At 45.8% G+C, this 15535-nt stretch overlaps 1 protein-coding gene across 3 annotated transcripts in view; it reads right to left on the bottom strand.

Moving 5' to 3' along the window:
• The window catches only part of GNB4 (G protein subunit beta 4), a 45267-nt gene that overhangs the window by 12500 nt on the left and 17232 nt on the right, over positions 1 to 15535 (bottom strand). Inside the window, exon 1 of one of the 3 annotated variants that reach the window (XM_074153919.1) lies at positions 15011 to 15120. The exons of 1 other annotated variant lie outside the window; for it this stretch is intronic. The gene's annotated coding sequence lies outside the window, so the exon portion shown is untranslated. Of the gene's footprint in view, positions 1 to 14330; positions 14444 to 15010; positions 15121 to 15535 lie in introns of those variants that run through there. One more of the 3 variants, XM_074153920.1, reaches the window with a different exon arrangement.

The raw sequence follows: 15535 nt of genomic DNA, 5'->3' as shown, positions 1-15535 counted from the left end.
AGGTCAGTGTGTCTGGTAAGTTGTAGACCTCCAGGAAAACCCCTTTATTTGGTCCAGCTACTGCCTCTCTGTAGTTCAGCAGGATGTGCCCTAAGAGACACACTCCGGAAGGCTTTTTTTCCATCTATAAAACGTGACACTTCACAGATGGAAAGAGTGAAAGGTTTTGGTTCAAAGTAACTTGCTAATAAGATAATCACCCTTGGACCAGCAACTTACACAAGTGTTTAAGAGCTACAAAACTTCTCGCTACTCAAGAAGCCAAGTGTATCTCCATTAATTATCCATCTGCTCCTTTTGTCTTTCAAGCTGCCCCTCCAAGCTTTCCACAAAGTCCATTTCAGAATAAACCCACAAATATAAACAAATCGGATCATCTCCAAATCAAAACACATCCTAATTGGTAAAAGCCCAGGGGTGACTTCGAAGGTCTAACTAATATTTTCAGTTATACGTAAGCAAACTACGAAGGTCACACCTTTCCCTTCCTTAAACAGATGCTCTGTTCAATTACAAAGACACCATAATCCGTATGTGAATATTCTAAGATACTACTTTATTTACCATCACCTTCCTGTTTCAGCAGCCCAGACTATTTAATACTGCTTAATGCACAGCAGGCATAAAGTAGGAGTCATCAACACTAATGTCCAATTTCAAAAATCAAGCATTAAAAACTGTGATCACTTCAGGGTGCATGCTGATCACATGCCTTTATAGTCTTTGAAGTTTAATTACAATTTTAATATATTTGATTGGAACACTGTACCCCCGTGAAACACAGCCCCACTTTCAGTTCCAACTGTCAAATTATCCTTTTTAAAATGTTTTCCCTCTTTTTTTTTTTTTTTTTTTTTGTCTAGAACCTACACAAAGGTAACACAAACAAAATAATGGACTCAAATGTCTAAAGCAGCCAGCCATGGTATCTGCCAACGTTTCAGCCGTCTCACGTGCTATTTTTAACAGAAGATAAAGATTCCTGACAGAGAAGTTGATGTATCTCTAATTTTCTGAGAAGGGAAGTCAGCTTCTGCCCCGTGCTGTGCCACACACTTCAGTGCCCTGTAAACAGTAACTTCAACACAGAGAATAATCGATGATAAAGAAAATGACATTACCATTCAAGGGGAAGCCTGCATGGCTGGTCACGAGTAGCTCAAGTCAGGGCAGTTTTTTTTATTGATAGGTAAAACTATGAGCATTAGAAAATTAGCTGCAGCATTGCCCCGGCACTCAAGGCCCATCAACGACCGTGCTGCGCTTCAACCATAAAATCAGTATTAACGACTTTAATGTCATTCCTATTAGTACTGTTCATCATTGATGCCATTTCTGTACCGGGCTGCACCTGCAGCTGAACAGCTTGGAATCCTGTTATACCTCTACAAGTTCCTACACGGACACAACTCAGCTTCAGAAGCTCTAGCTTAAAAATTCATTCCTAAGCAAACTAAAGGACAGTATTTCATACTTTTCTGAAATAATTTTTTTTTTTTAGCTGAAAAGTCCTAGCAACATCAGTATGTTCTTAATTTGCAAGGTCGTTAGCATTATTGCAGAAATGTATCAGGGGCTCAAGGTCAAGCTATACCTCAGCCACCAGGCGTTTCTATTAAAACCTGGATTCATTTTAGAACTGGATTATTCTAGCTTTAAGTATTTTAGTTCCTTTCCAGTAGGCAGCAGCTGAACAGCAAACTTTGAGATATTCTTAAGCTATCTATAAACACCGGGAAACTCCAGTAAACAAACTAAGCGCAGCATTTAACCATTAAACTGAAGTGTCTCCAACGCTCTGTTGGCTGCAGCTCCCACCACGACCACTCCTGTCTCTGGATGATCATCCACCATAAAGTATTTCGCAGAACCGTAAGCAAGATACTTCCACTTGGGATCTTTCTTTTTTTTAAGCCCTGTTTCCAGGAGCCCACAGGAAATTACAGAAATTGAGTGGGGAGAGGGGAAGCTCTCATGGATGCTTTCCCAGATTCGCACTAGCTCTGCAGCAGAGCAGCATCTCAAACTCCGGTCAAATCCAGACTCGATTTACTTGCTGTAATTAGTTTTTAAGCATATCAGTGAGTCCACTGCTGGGAAGGAGCATTGCTCCACAGCCTGGAAGAGTCTTTATTCCGAAGGGGAAGTTCTGCAGGAGCCCAGCTGCATCGCACTCGGCCGCACATGCAGAGAAGCCATCAGGTCCTGCACCTCCATGGGCAGAACGAGAGTCGGGATTCCTCCTGCCATCTCCGGAGACTGGAGACAACATAACCTCTACCTCCCTGATCTACTAATATTTTTAGTAAACATTCAGTCAGAGAAAAAAGTATTCTGAATTACCTTAGATGCAGCAGTATCTGCTTTTCAACATTCACAGGTAGAAACCCTGATGAAGAAGCCAGATGCTTCCCTTCAAAGGCAATGGCACGATGAATAATATCACCTGCTACGGCACAGAGGCTTCGAGGGGATGAGCAACGGGAAGGGGAAGAAGTTTTTAATGCCATTGGTAGCCAGGGGGTGTTCCACCACAGGACACCCAAGCGGTGAGGAAAGGGGGTCAAGGAGAGGAGCTGCTTCCCACCAGGAGCAGCAGAGCAGGGCAGGAACCCTGGTGGAACCAGGGCAGCACATCTCTGCCCTCGTAAAAGCAATGTCATTTGTAGGCTGAACTGTACCTCAGCGCAGTTTTTCCCCAGCGGACTCGTACGAGTGAATTCACTGAGACCAAAATAAAGTGCCCCCCGAGGCAAAATAATTAACTAAGTCAAATTCCACAGTGTATCAAGCGTCAAGAAAGCCAGCAGCAGGCTTGAGTGCTCCACAGATAAATTACCCCTCACGCCCTTCCTGATTCAGTAGCAGCATCATTTGCTAAGAGTTTAATTCTTCATTAGATGGGCAGGCAGTGACTAATTACCACAGGCTCTTGTCTCCAAAAGCACTTTCTCCACAACCTGTGGACTCAAACACTGCGGATGGAAAAACACCCTCTTCTCTGGATAAACTCTCTCCAAAGGCCCTGGAGAATGTGCTGTAAGAAGATTCAGGGAGTCAGGAACCTGTGTCACACGTGGGAGGGTGACAGGGCAGGACACGTCCCGCACGAGCCAGGATGCAGGGACTTCATCCCAGTCCAGGTACCTGGCAAAGGGGCTCTGAAATTGGGCTGATATTTAGCAGATTACTCGAAACAATAGTCAGGTGTGTAGTGATAGGAACCTTTAGTTCTTCACAGCAGAGCTATTTCTGCCTCAGAGATTACAGTTTACGAACCAAGATGCTAAGTAATTCAGTTTCTTTTTTTAAAAAAAAATAAATTAGAAAAAGGCATTTTCCCTTCCCTCAGCAATCTTAGCTTATTCTTGTGTAAAATCACAATATAGACAGGAGGGGGAAAAAAAAGAGACTAGAAAAGCGTAAATAGGTCCCTCCCCACAACACCACATTGCCATTTTTGTGCCAAATATACAGAGATTAGAGGGACTGCAGAAAGAACAGTTTGACCGGATTCTTAAGAGTTACTGAATAAAGATTTATTTTGGAAAGAATTTTATATTTTATCAAAAAAAACCCCAGCCCTTTAGAACTGAAGTAAGTGCCTACCCATAAATATCAATCTCCGTTTTTCAACTCATATGCAGTAAGATCTCCGAGCAGAGAGGGAGAGAGGAGGCTTCACATGGCTTTCGGGTGATCATCCCTACTAGCGAGCACACAGGTGGCCAAACATAAGGAATGCTAACTATAGAGCTTTACTAATTATAGGAAAAAGACACCAAGAAATACTCCAGAGTTCTCTCAAGGGAGCTATATTGGTAACTCACACATTCAGGCTTCAGCCCAAAACACTTTTATATGCTGAATTCACTCGTGTGAAGCCACCTGCTTGTCCTCTGTGACTGCCACCAGCGTCCGCAGGCTTCGCCGTCCCCGCAGCCGTGGGCTCAGACTAACGCTTTCCATACTCGGGATGGGCCAAAGGCGGCTTTGATAAAACATTTCCTCCTTCATTGACGCTGATTAAGACTTCGGACAGCTTTGCCTGCTCATTTATGTCTCCCCAAAGCCATGAATAGAGAAGAAAAACATAGGTTTTATTTCTTACGGCTTGAAGGGAATGGATTTGACATATTCAAGAATGGTTCAAAATCTATAGACGTTGACATAGTGGACAAAGCCTTACACCAACTGAAATCTCTGCCTTCACAACAGCCACTTAAAATAAACGCATTAACACTACACTGTAGTTACATTCCTTCATATATAAAAGTATTTCAGTTGGAATTTTACGTAATATATTCACTATAGTAGAGCCGTTTGAGGACCACACACACACTCAGCTCTCCGCTGAGGAAAATTAAACCTTTAATGCCTTTTTTTTTTTTTAACTGTACCTTGGCCCTATGCTGCCTCTCCTCTGTTTCTCAAAGAGACCTTCCCAGCTACTCATTTTCCCAAGAATTCTTTGTTCTGATTTGTGGCTGTACTGCATCAATAAACAAAGACAACAAAGCAAGGGGCTTTTATATTGGTCAACTAATACTTAAATCCGAGCAGAGAGGGGCGTAAGTGGAAATAACAGTATATAAGGGCTGTAATTGTGCCATTGTGTTCTTTCTTCCTCTCTCTCCTCTCTCAAACCTCTTCAGTGCATCTCCTTCCCTTCTGTACCTTTAACGTATACTTTTGAGGGGTGTGTTACCTGCAGAACATCTTTGGATATTTCAGTAAAAAAGAGAGAATAATGGTTAATTTAAAAAAATAAAGGTTACTATTTAGAAAATAAGCTTGGAAATCCTAACCGAGTCTTTTCCTTCAGTTTTTTAAATTTTCGTTTTGTGAGAGGGAATTCATTGTCAGTGATTTCCGCGCCCCCCGGGGCAGGCGTCGAGGCGAGTTCTCCCATGGTGGGGGCCCCGGGCTCCCCAAGAAGAAAACAGGAAGCAGCCTGGGTGTGACCTCGCCGCTGAGGTCAGCGCTATTGTTGCACTTCTGCACATTTTGGAAGTGTTTTAAAGTGATACGTCTCCAGTATAGCTTCAGTACAAAAACAGGAAACAATCAACCAACGCCTCTCAAGAGGAAGGGTATGAGCAGAACTTATTTAAACACCCATTTCTCCAACAGATGCCATCCCAAATTTTAAGGAAGCGATGAATGTATGTGCTCAAAATTGCATGTATGGCGGGAAAAGAAGAGGTCACAGAAGAGACCCATGAGCGAACAACCAAAGGAGTGGGATGGGACAGTAGTTTTGCCTCTTCGTGTGCCAACAAGCCCCACGCGGCCACATCACGAACACAACCCCACCCACCAACCCCAGGGCAGAAGCAGTTTCAAGCCAACAATATCACTCCTTCCTTCCACCGCCGAAAACACCTCGTGCCCCCCCCACCTCAGAAAGAACAGAAACATGGGCCGCCTTAGACACACACAACGACTTGGCTTGGGAGCGTGGTACAACGCTGAAATACAGCCTGCCACATGAAAATGTTTGTATTTACCGCAGTAACTACTGGGGGGGATTAACAGAAGCAACGTCGAGTCAGACAAATCCGTGTTCACCTTCAGGCTTCAGCGCTGTGGGTATCGGTACCGGAATAGAGAGCAAACCTGGGCGGCGGTGGCATCCCCACACCTCTCACCTCCATCCCTGCTCTGATTGCGGTTGCCATGGAAGACAAATAGACCAACAAACACCACCTTCCTTCAACGGCGCTCGCAAGAGAGACAAAGGAATTCACAGTTTAGAAATTAGAGCGAAATAATTCTTATTAAGTTTGCTACTAAAAAGCGATCAGTGACATCAGGCTTTTACCCTTCTTTATACAATAAGCTGACAGTTCACCAGAGATAAACTCAGAGATAAGAGAGTTTATTTCTAAAAAGCAGCTTTAAGTCTAAGCCAAGTGCATTCATAAAACACATACAGAAAGCCCCTACTCTTCTTTGCCCACACACACTACATTCTAGAAAAAAAAACCCAAGAAATTCAGTGTTAAGCACAAAGCTGAAAAAAGCACAGGAAGGAAGGAAGGAATTTTTAAAAGTTGTGAATATTTCACAGGCCAAACCAATGATTTTTCCAAAAGTAACATTCTTGCATCTTATATTCATTATGTTGGTTTCCAGGTCAAAACGTTTGGGTACATAAGCACAGATTTATTTTTATCACGCTCCCTGCAAACAGAACTTCATGTGAAATTCAAGTTGTTGTCTTCTGTGACTACAGTAACGATTCTCCAGTGAAAAGCTGGTTCACTGACCACAGGGCACTGAACAAATTATTATTGGTTTTTGCAATTCAAACCATGTAAGAAGTGGCAAGAAAGATCTTAATGAAGCAAAAAGATATAACCCTAAAGTAACAAGACAGACAGAGATGGTTCCAGTCCAGTTTCTTCCTTGGGGACAGACAGGTGGACACACAGAGTGAGCTGATGTACCACATTATTTGCCTCTTCAAATAACCAGCTACACCCAGAAGCTATTCTAAAAAGTTTAGCGATGAAAAGTGTACTGTAAAAAGACAATTCAAAGTCATTTTGAAAGACCACTAGTATTTAAATCCACCGCTAAATGAGTTTGTTGATGTTTTTAAGGGGCTGGGACACTGATAAGTACTGAACTGGCATATTGCAGGGCCAAGCAGCACCATGTGTATAAAATCTGCTCCGGCACCTACACGCACAAAAGATGATTTAAGCAGCCTCCTGTTTTCTGAGAGCGTGCAGACTGCATGGTCTGCACAAAAGGCACTAAGTACACAGAAAAATTTAGGTTCAAAGTCAGTGGAGAAGCTACGTATCAAGAGAAACTAATACTGTCCACAGGAAAAGTGCCTCGATTCAACTACGATGACTATTCACTCGACTGAAATAATTTATGGCTGCCAGTTTCTGAAAGTGGAGCATTCTTACACACTTCAGGATGACAAAGCCCAGCAGTACCAGTTACACACACACATTGCATCCTTTCAAATGTATCACCAGCTTGGCAGGGGGGGTGGGGGGTGAAGGGAGGGGGCGGAAGAAAATGCATTTGATCTATACATAGTCTTCAGCATCCTTCCCTCCTCCTCACCATTCAGCACCGCACACACACTCCCTTGGTACCAAAGTTACAGCGCGGCATTATGCCCTTCACATAACTCTGCAGCTGTAACGTTTCGCATACAGCTGTACTCTTTCAGAAGAAAACAAGGGAATATCAACATTTGTTGGGGTTTTTTTTTGTTTGGTCGGTTTTTTGTTTGTTTTTTTTTAATACTGATTATCCAACAATCAGATAAAACTACTGCCCTCAGGTCTAATTTTAATTTTGCTTTTGGTTCACAATACATTTCTCACCAATTATTTGTGATTCTGAGCCACAAAAATGAAATCCTCCTCCACAGATCAGGCTACTTTAGTAGGTTTTTCCAATTTATTTTTTTTATTTGAGATGCATGTCATCATAGACCTTTAAAAACCCCTAAGGACTGTTTTTCACCCCTACTAGCGCAAGTATGGGATCAGGGCTGTGTAACTACTTTGGGTAGCACTTGTGATGAGACTGATAGAACTAAGCTTTTGAGTTGCTTTTGATGTCTCTCATTCAGTATTGCCTGTTTTCAAATGGTTACTTATTAAAAAGAAACTACATAGTATATAAAAAAGATGTTATGTTAAAGCAACATGTATCACTGTGCTTCTGACCGTCTTCGCACTTGCAGGGCTCTCAAAATGAAGGCTGTCTTTATAGTAGGAGTATTTTTAACACACTGATTATATCTAGCAAAAAAGCTTTTAGGCAAGATAAAAACCCTTCTTATAAAAGAACCTATCTAGATAAAGCTGACGTTATTTAAAAGGAAGTTGCAAATTAAACTTGTGATTCATTATTTTTCACGCACTTACAACGCATTAAAATCCAAATGGATCTGTAGAGTTCACAGCCAAAAAAAAAAAAAATATATATATATATGAATGTACATATATATATTCAGGTCACCTAAACATACAGATTATAGTGGCCAAAAGTCAGAAATTACCCACCTGGCTACTGGAAGGAAAATGACCCCAGATCAAGTCTCCAACAGAAGAGGATGGAAGAGAAATAAAATGCTGAAGGAAAGAAGTACAATATTCCCAGTAGAAGCAGCCTTCCCTAAAGCATCACTTTTTTTTTTTTTTTAATACAAGAACTTTTCTATGAAAATGTGACACTTACGAGGTTATAAATAGCAGAATCTCCCTGTGGAGACAAAGCCTAAGGCTCCAGACAGGAACGTACATGCCGGGACTGTGGCCACAGGGGAGCCTGTGGCTCTACACCCCGCTTGGCTGGAGGTCACCTCTCCCATCCACTGAAACTTCTCTTCCTGGAAATACTTCCTACATCCCTCAGGAAGAGTGAGCTGGGTCAACAGCAGCGTCTCTGCTCCCAGCCTTCACCAGAAAGCAGATGCTGTTCTCTGAAGTCTTTTGGTTTTATGTTTGGGATATGCATATTGCCATTTTGGAGTCAATTGTGACCAAAAGATTAGTAAAAGTGACAAAATATCCTTTAACTCCTGCTTCCAGAAAACAAACACACAACGAAAAGGCAAACACTAGCCATACCAACGAAACTCTCAAGCCATTTAACTGTTTGCTGAGGATGCTGGTTGTCAGCTGTCCTCTTATCGCAGTTACTACGAAGGTCTGAGATTCAGGGCCACCAGGTTTCTCTAGAGACCGAGAACAGAAAATTGCTCAAGCTTCTGAAGCAACGCCACCAGGAAAAGGCAATTCTTTTCTTGATTTCATCCCTTCCTAGGGCGCGTGTTTGGCTTTCCGTGCCCATCTATTTGCATTTGTAACAAACTAATAGATGAGAGGCAAAAAAAAATGCCTTAATGAGTTCCTGTCTCCAGCTACCTGACCTTCCCAATTAGCTGCTTTTTCCTAAACTGGGGACCAGCGACCAAGCCCTGGACATCATTACTTACTCATTTATAGCACTGCCGCTTTGGACTTGGATTACATTTTTATGCTGCTGTCCAAAAAGAAATAAATAAATAAACCAACCAACCCACCTCCCTCTTTTGGGCTGTTTCTAAGACAAAAAGAAAAGTTTCCCCTCTTCTGTTGCGCATTTTGGAGATGAAGGTTGGGTTTGTGGCACCCAAAGCAGCAGGTTTACTTCCCGCCCACCTCCTTCTCCATACTTTGTTTTTTGGTTTTTTGGGGTTTTTTTGTTTTGCTTTGGTTTTTTTTTTTTTTTTTTAGACACTTTGTATCCAAATTACTAGAAAGCGCAACCACAAGGGAGAAGTTTCTTGATCCACTTTGCATTCTCACACAGCAACACCAAGATAAAAACATTTGCTTAAACCTAACTTATTATTTTAGGGGGGAAAAAAGCCTACCAAAAACCTAATATACCACAGAATTATTAATTGTTTAGTACTCTGACATGGCATCGCACTGTCAAAATCTTTAAGTCAAATCACCAAAACCGATCAAACTTATATACACACTGAGGCTCTAAATTTACAGCGCGTTAAATCAGATTTTGACAATATATGCAATCAGAGTATTTCTTTCAGCTCATTAACAACTAAACTCAATTTAAACCAAGACCCTGAAGGAAGGAAAGTGTCATCCTTTTTCCGAACTAGGGAGAAAACTGGTTTACACGAACAATCACTTAAAGCAATCAGTCATAACAAAGGGTCACCAGAAAAACACTTAGTTCATATATTTCTTTTAATCAGATCGATTTTAAATACCACGTGTGTTTTAGTAATAGATCGTGAATAAGCACCTTTTATTTTAATGCAAGTAAATGTGTACAAATATCACATAAATTGCATTTTTTATATGTAAAGTGACACAAGTGCAACTTTTGTTAGAAATAGTTACTACAGTAAAGATATATAAATATACATAGGGCAGCAAAAATTTACACAAAAATGAACCCAACAAAAATCAAGTCACCAAGTTATCCTGAAACTGGTTGGGTGCTCTCTGCTAGACTAGATGCTGACCACCTGAACCAGTAACTGCACCACGAGAACAAACCAAACTGGTCCAGGAGCTCCCTGGGGAGGTTATTTGTTCTCATCAAAGGCGCCAAACCAGTCATCAAGAGTGGCTCCAAGATCTTCAATCACATTTAAGAAACACATTCAGTCCTGGGATTGATTTGATGATTTTATTTTGTTCCCCTCCTCCCCATTTGAAAATTAAAATCTTACAAACAATTTTAATCTTAACATTACTCAGCTCTTTTAATGTTTCAAAACAGAAGGATTCACAATGACTCAAACACTTGGCTTATGTTGAAAATCCATATGATTAATATTTGTCTGAGACCTAACATCAGAAGGAGGGGAGAGCTGCAGTTGCTGCAAACTGGCAGACCTATTTTGCCTCCAAACAACTGATTTTATGTAATTGAAAGTGCCTTTTTCTCTACGTTACAGTCAGGCGCTTTCTTTCTTTCCCCTCCTTTCCAGTTTAAGTCCTTTCAGAAGGCAACAGACTGCAAGAGCTACAGTGAAGCAGAGTTGGGTTCACTTTATGTCAGCATTTCACATACTTTTGGAAGCTGAGACATCTTAAAGGAAATGAAACTGCCTTCACTGCACAGCATCACTATTTGCTACTCCATGTCCATCTATATTTGTTTTAATTCTGTTTTTTATAAGCCTTCAGCTCCCTTCCCATTCATCTTCTCACCATGGTATTTCCCCACGCTACCTGCAGCGATTCATAATAACCAGAACATGGAGGATCATTGATGGCAGCCAAGCTGAGACCCATTCAACACGTGAAGAATTTCACCTCTTGGTCTTTTGGTTCAGGCTCTCTGCAAAGATGGACCATTTTATGGTTCACACATGGCTGAACACGTTCACACAACCCTAAACAGTATAGATGTTTTTAAAATGAAAGGTGCAGCTATCTAGAAAGCTCTCTGCAGCTCTCTGCCCCAGTATCAGATACCAAACCACAACCTTAAGAGAAGGGCATACGTTCATGTGTTCTGCCCAGCATCTTTCACATAAATTCTGTTACAAAACACCCGGTTGCAAAACACGGAGGTTTCATACGAGAACAAAACAATAACAACTAAATTTAATTACTTCAGAAGATGAACTAAGTGACAGGTCTGCATCCAATTAGAGGGGAGAAAAATTTTGGTGGAACTTAAAAAAATTTTTTTTTTTTTTATTAGCAATACTATGCATAGTTTCTAAACAGCAAGTTCCAGGCACTTGGGAATTGCATTAATTAATCTGAGCATCAATATTCTCAGATAGTATCAAGTACAAAACACAATCACTGCATTCTCATTGTCCCTCAGTATTCACATCCCATGAGCAAGCGTTGCACATCAAGCTCAGAGATTCTGAATTCCTTACTGGTTTGATGAGACCAGTTAAAGTGACTCCTTAGATAAAAAATAAATAAATAAATAAATCAAATGACCCTGTCTTCAGTGACACAATAGTGTTAATTTATGACTCTGGCACAGAAGACAGGAAGAGAGGAAGATTTACAACATACTGCACATTGTGGGTCTTTAATTGTTTTTATTTCTTATTTCACCTTCAAAATCTTATATTCATTAATTTTGTGGTCCTTTTAAAAGTTCTATGTTCTAGGAGAGAACTATGCACAGTTCTGTATGCAAAAATATTTTTGCAAGGTTTCCTAATGAGGTTTTTGAGTCCTGGGTTTTTCTTTAGAAACTGGTTGGAAAACTAAAATACCTGGATGAATTAAACACTAGATATATTAGTACTCAACTAAGGAGCAGGAAGATATAGTTGAGACTTTCATTGTCCAACATAAATATGACAGATGACATCCGTAGCTAACAATCTTCTAATTAAGATTTCAATGATCTGAGCAGTCAAACGAGACCAACTTTTCAAGCACGGGGGAAAGGGCTGAGGAAGAGAGAGAGCAGCAGGTATTTGCTGTTCCACTTTACAGAAAAAGACACCCCTGTAGCCTGAAACTCCGATTTTTCAAGATATTACTATCTATATAACATCTCTACTGTAAAAACTGCCAATTGTAAAGAAACAATACATAATTCAATATTGGCTATATTTTGCCATATTAGACACACAGCGAGACGTAGCCATATATTTATGTTCTCCCTCTTTTCCCTAGCCCCCATCCTTCCAAGACAAAATCAGTCTGCTCTTTGGAAGCACAAATTAACTTCACCGCAGCTATCGTGCTGCAGAATCACAAACAAACATTGCGAGAACCCACTGAAGATTCCCACCCCATTAAAAGACTTTCAGGATTGTAAGGGTTTATTCATGTGGTTTTGTTTCATTTTAATCTGTTGATATAGTTATTATTCCTGTTAACGCTACTTCAGACTTTCCCCAACTTTAACTGGTAATTACACCTACTAGATCTATCACTTAATTGTCAGATTAGTGATCATCTTTTACAATATTTCTAGTAGAAGGCAGAGAGCAGCTTTTGGTTGTCCTCTGCACGCTCCAATGACTCTGCAGGCTCCTGTCCCCCCATATTCCCACTACTCCCAACAAGAACTACCAAAAAAATCTCCGGATGCTCTATTTATACTTAGGGAATTATATGAAATTCCGGAAAGCACATCAAACGCTCTTGCGGTTAACTCTGTGGGTGAAGCAGGGCAACCCCTACAAACCAGAAGGAGCTTGTGCTGACAACTGGTAAAAGCAGAAAAGCAGCCGGCTCTCGCTGGGGAATTGCTTCTCACCCAGCAATCGCTCTCATCTCTCGGTAGAAAACGGTCAAAATGTTTCTCAAAGCAGAGACCGAACTAGAACACGGAACTCCACTGAACACATAAACCCCACCAGACTCAAAATTCTACAGTTTTCATCTCTCCTGATGCTTTTACAATGGGTTTTAGAGGCTGGTTACCTGTCTCTCCCCTCCAGACCATTCTGCCACTCTTTTCCCTTCCTTTCCTAACACTCTCTACCTAACAGAGAACAGCTACTATTCTGGTGTTTCAGAAGTTGAATATATATAATCAAATTAAACCCTAAGCAATTTTTTCCTCCGCTCATAACTTAGCTTTAATATTTGCCCTGCTCCTATTTCAGAACTGAAAACCGGCCTGGAAAATCATGTATTTTCCAAGCTGCAATAGTCAGCCTAATAGAAGACAACATGTCTAGTCCCAAACTCTATAATTAACAGGAGGGGACAGATTGGAGGCTTATTTTGCATCAGCTCAGATAATATTACAGAATAAATTAAACTTATTGCCTACCAGATATAAGCAATTTGGATGCTGTTCGCAATTCCCAACTGAAACCAACCTAAAAATTGAAGAAACTGATAACCTCAGCAATAAGTACAAATAAAAATATATTAAAAAAAAAAAAAAAAGGCAAGCAGATTTTGCAAAAGAAATCTGGATGTGGAAACCAGCAATACCTACGGAGTGTGACACAAAAAGCATCTAATGACTTTGCACTTTTCCTGAAGACGGGGAGTACCTTCAGACCTACCCCTGTCACCACGCTCACGCGATGCACGTAACCCCCGGCCACAAGATGAATTCACAGAAAACCAAAGCCCCAGCAAGCTCTCGGTAGGCACAGAAATGAAAAAGAAGGGAGGGGAGTTGCCCTCTGTATTCCGCACACCCGGACGCTGCCTGTTGCTGCCATAAACCTGGAAAAGCTGTTGCAGCCTTTGACACCCGAACCGCTGGGACGGCAGCGGCGTCCCCAGCCCCCCCCCGCGCACAGCTCTAGGTCCCACCCGCACCCCGAACCCCTTCATTTTCAGCGCCGGGGCCGTCCTTGGCCACCCCCGGCCAGAAGGGGCACCGCGGCCGCCCGACGGTCTCTCCGCCGCCTGCGGCCGCTCGCAGCCGGCAGCGGCGGGGCTGGAGACCCCGCGGGGTCCCCTCGGCCGAACCGAGACGAACCCGGGGCGGGGGGGGGATCCCGGTGCCGCCGACCCGCTCGGGGCGGCTGCAACCGAGGAGACGAGCCCCTCCATCCCTCCCGCCCTCCCCACCGGGAGCCCCCCCCCCCGAGGCCGCGGCGGCCCAGCCCTACCCCGCCACCACCCTTCCCCGACGGGGCTGGGCGCGGGGATGGGAGCCGGGGGGAGGGAACGGGACGGGACGGGAAACCGGCGATGCCGCCCACCCCCGCCAGGCCCGGCCGCTCCCGGCTGCCGCAGCCCTGAGGCGGGACCGCGCCCCTCAGCCGCCCGCCGCCTCAGGGCGGCGCCCCGGCGGCCCCCCCCCACCCCTCAACCCTCCGCCTGCGGCCGGCGCCCCGGCGGGAAGAGCAGCCCCGGCGGAGGGGGCTTTACCTGCGGCGGCGGTACCGGGCGGGCTGGGGCCGCTGCTGGCGGCGACGCCCGCGGCCGCCTCAGCGCTCACCCCCGCTGCGGCTGGGCGCTCCCCGCCGAGCACCGCCCACTCCCCCCGCCGCTGCGGCGCGGTGGTGCCGCCCATGCTCTCCCCCTCCCTTTCCCCCCCCCCCCCCGCCCGCGGGATGGATGGGGCCGCCCGCGAGGGGCGGGGCGGGGGCCGGCGGGCCCTGCGGGGGCGCGGCAGCGGGGACGCCGGGGAGCCCCGCGCCCGCCCGGCGCTGAGGGGCGGCGGGGCCGAGCCCGAGCAGCGCCGCCCCGGGCGGGAAGCGCGCTGGAACCTTCCGAGCGGCCGCCGCCCGCCCGCTACCCTTCTCCTCCGCTCCGGCGGGGGCGGCCGGCGCTGCCGCCGGACCAGGAAGTGAGGCCCGCACCTTCCCCCCCCCCCCCCGCCACCGTAGCCCGGCCCCGCCGCCGCGCCCCGCCCGGCCGAGGCGCTCCGGTGCCGGGGAACGGACCCGCCGGCAGCCCCGCGGGACCAGCCGCCGCCCCCGGGCGGCTCCGCCAAGCCCCGGTAGACGGGCAGAGCCGCCCGGGCTTTAATCTCCCACCCCACCCCCGCCGGCGGGGCCAGGCTCCGCGGGCACCCTCCGCCCCGCCGCGGCCCCGGCGGGCAGTACCTGCCGGCTGGCCGCCGCCGGGTAAGGGTCCGCGCGGGGGTCACCGAGCCGCCGCCGCCGCCTCCATGGCGCTCGGTCGCGGCGGGAGGAGCTCCTCCCCCTCCCGCATGGACCCAGCCAACGTGACGGGCCGTTGCCATGGCAGCGCAGCGCTGACGTCAGAGCGCTTAAAGGGACAGCGCCCCCGGAGGTGCTGGGGCGGGGCCGGGCCCCCTCGGCCCGCGGTGGGTGCGGGGGAGCCCGGTGTGAGGGCACCGCGCACCCCCGGGGGGAGAGCCGTTCCCCCGAGGGCCGGCACCGCACGCAGGTCCCGTTCCCGAGCACCGCGCTGCTCCTCGGCCGCCCCCCCCCCCCGCCCCCCCGAACTCGACGGCCGCGGTTCCTCGGTGCCCTGGAGCCCCCGGGGAGCAGGGCGAGGGCCTGGCCGGGGGTGTCGGGGTCCGGGTGAGGCCCCAAGCGCCGCATTTTGGGATAACCTCCCCGTGGGCAGCGCTGGCGGAGCAGCGAAAGTGCCATCTCGCCCTC

The sequence above is a fragment of the Numenius arquata genome, chromosome 9, assembly GCF_964106895.1.
Source record: "Numenius arquata chromosome 9, bNumArq3.hap1.1, whole genome shotgun sequence".
Lineage (NCBI taxonomy): Eukaryota > Metazoa > Chordata > Aves > Charadriiformes > Scolopacidae > Numenius > Numenius arquata.
Note: the sequence above shows the minus strand (reverse complement) of the source record. Positions and strands in the feature narration are given on the sequence as shown.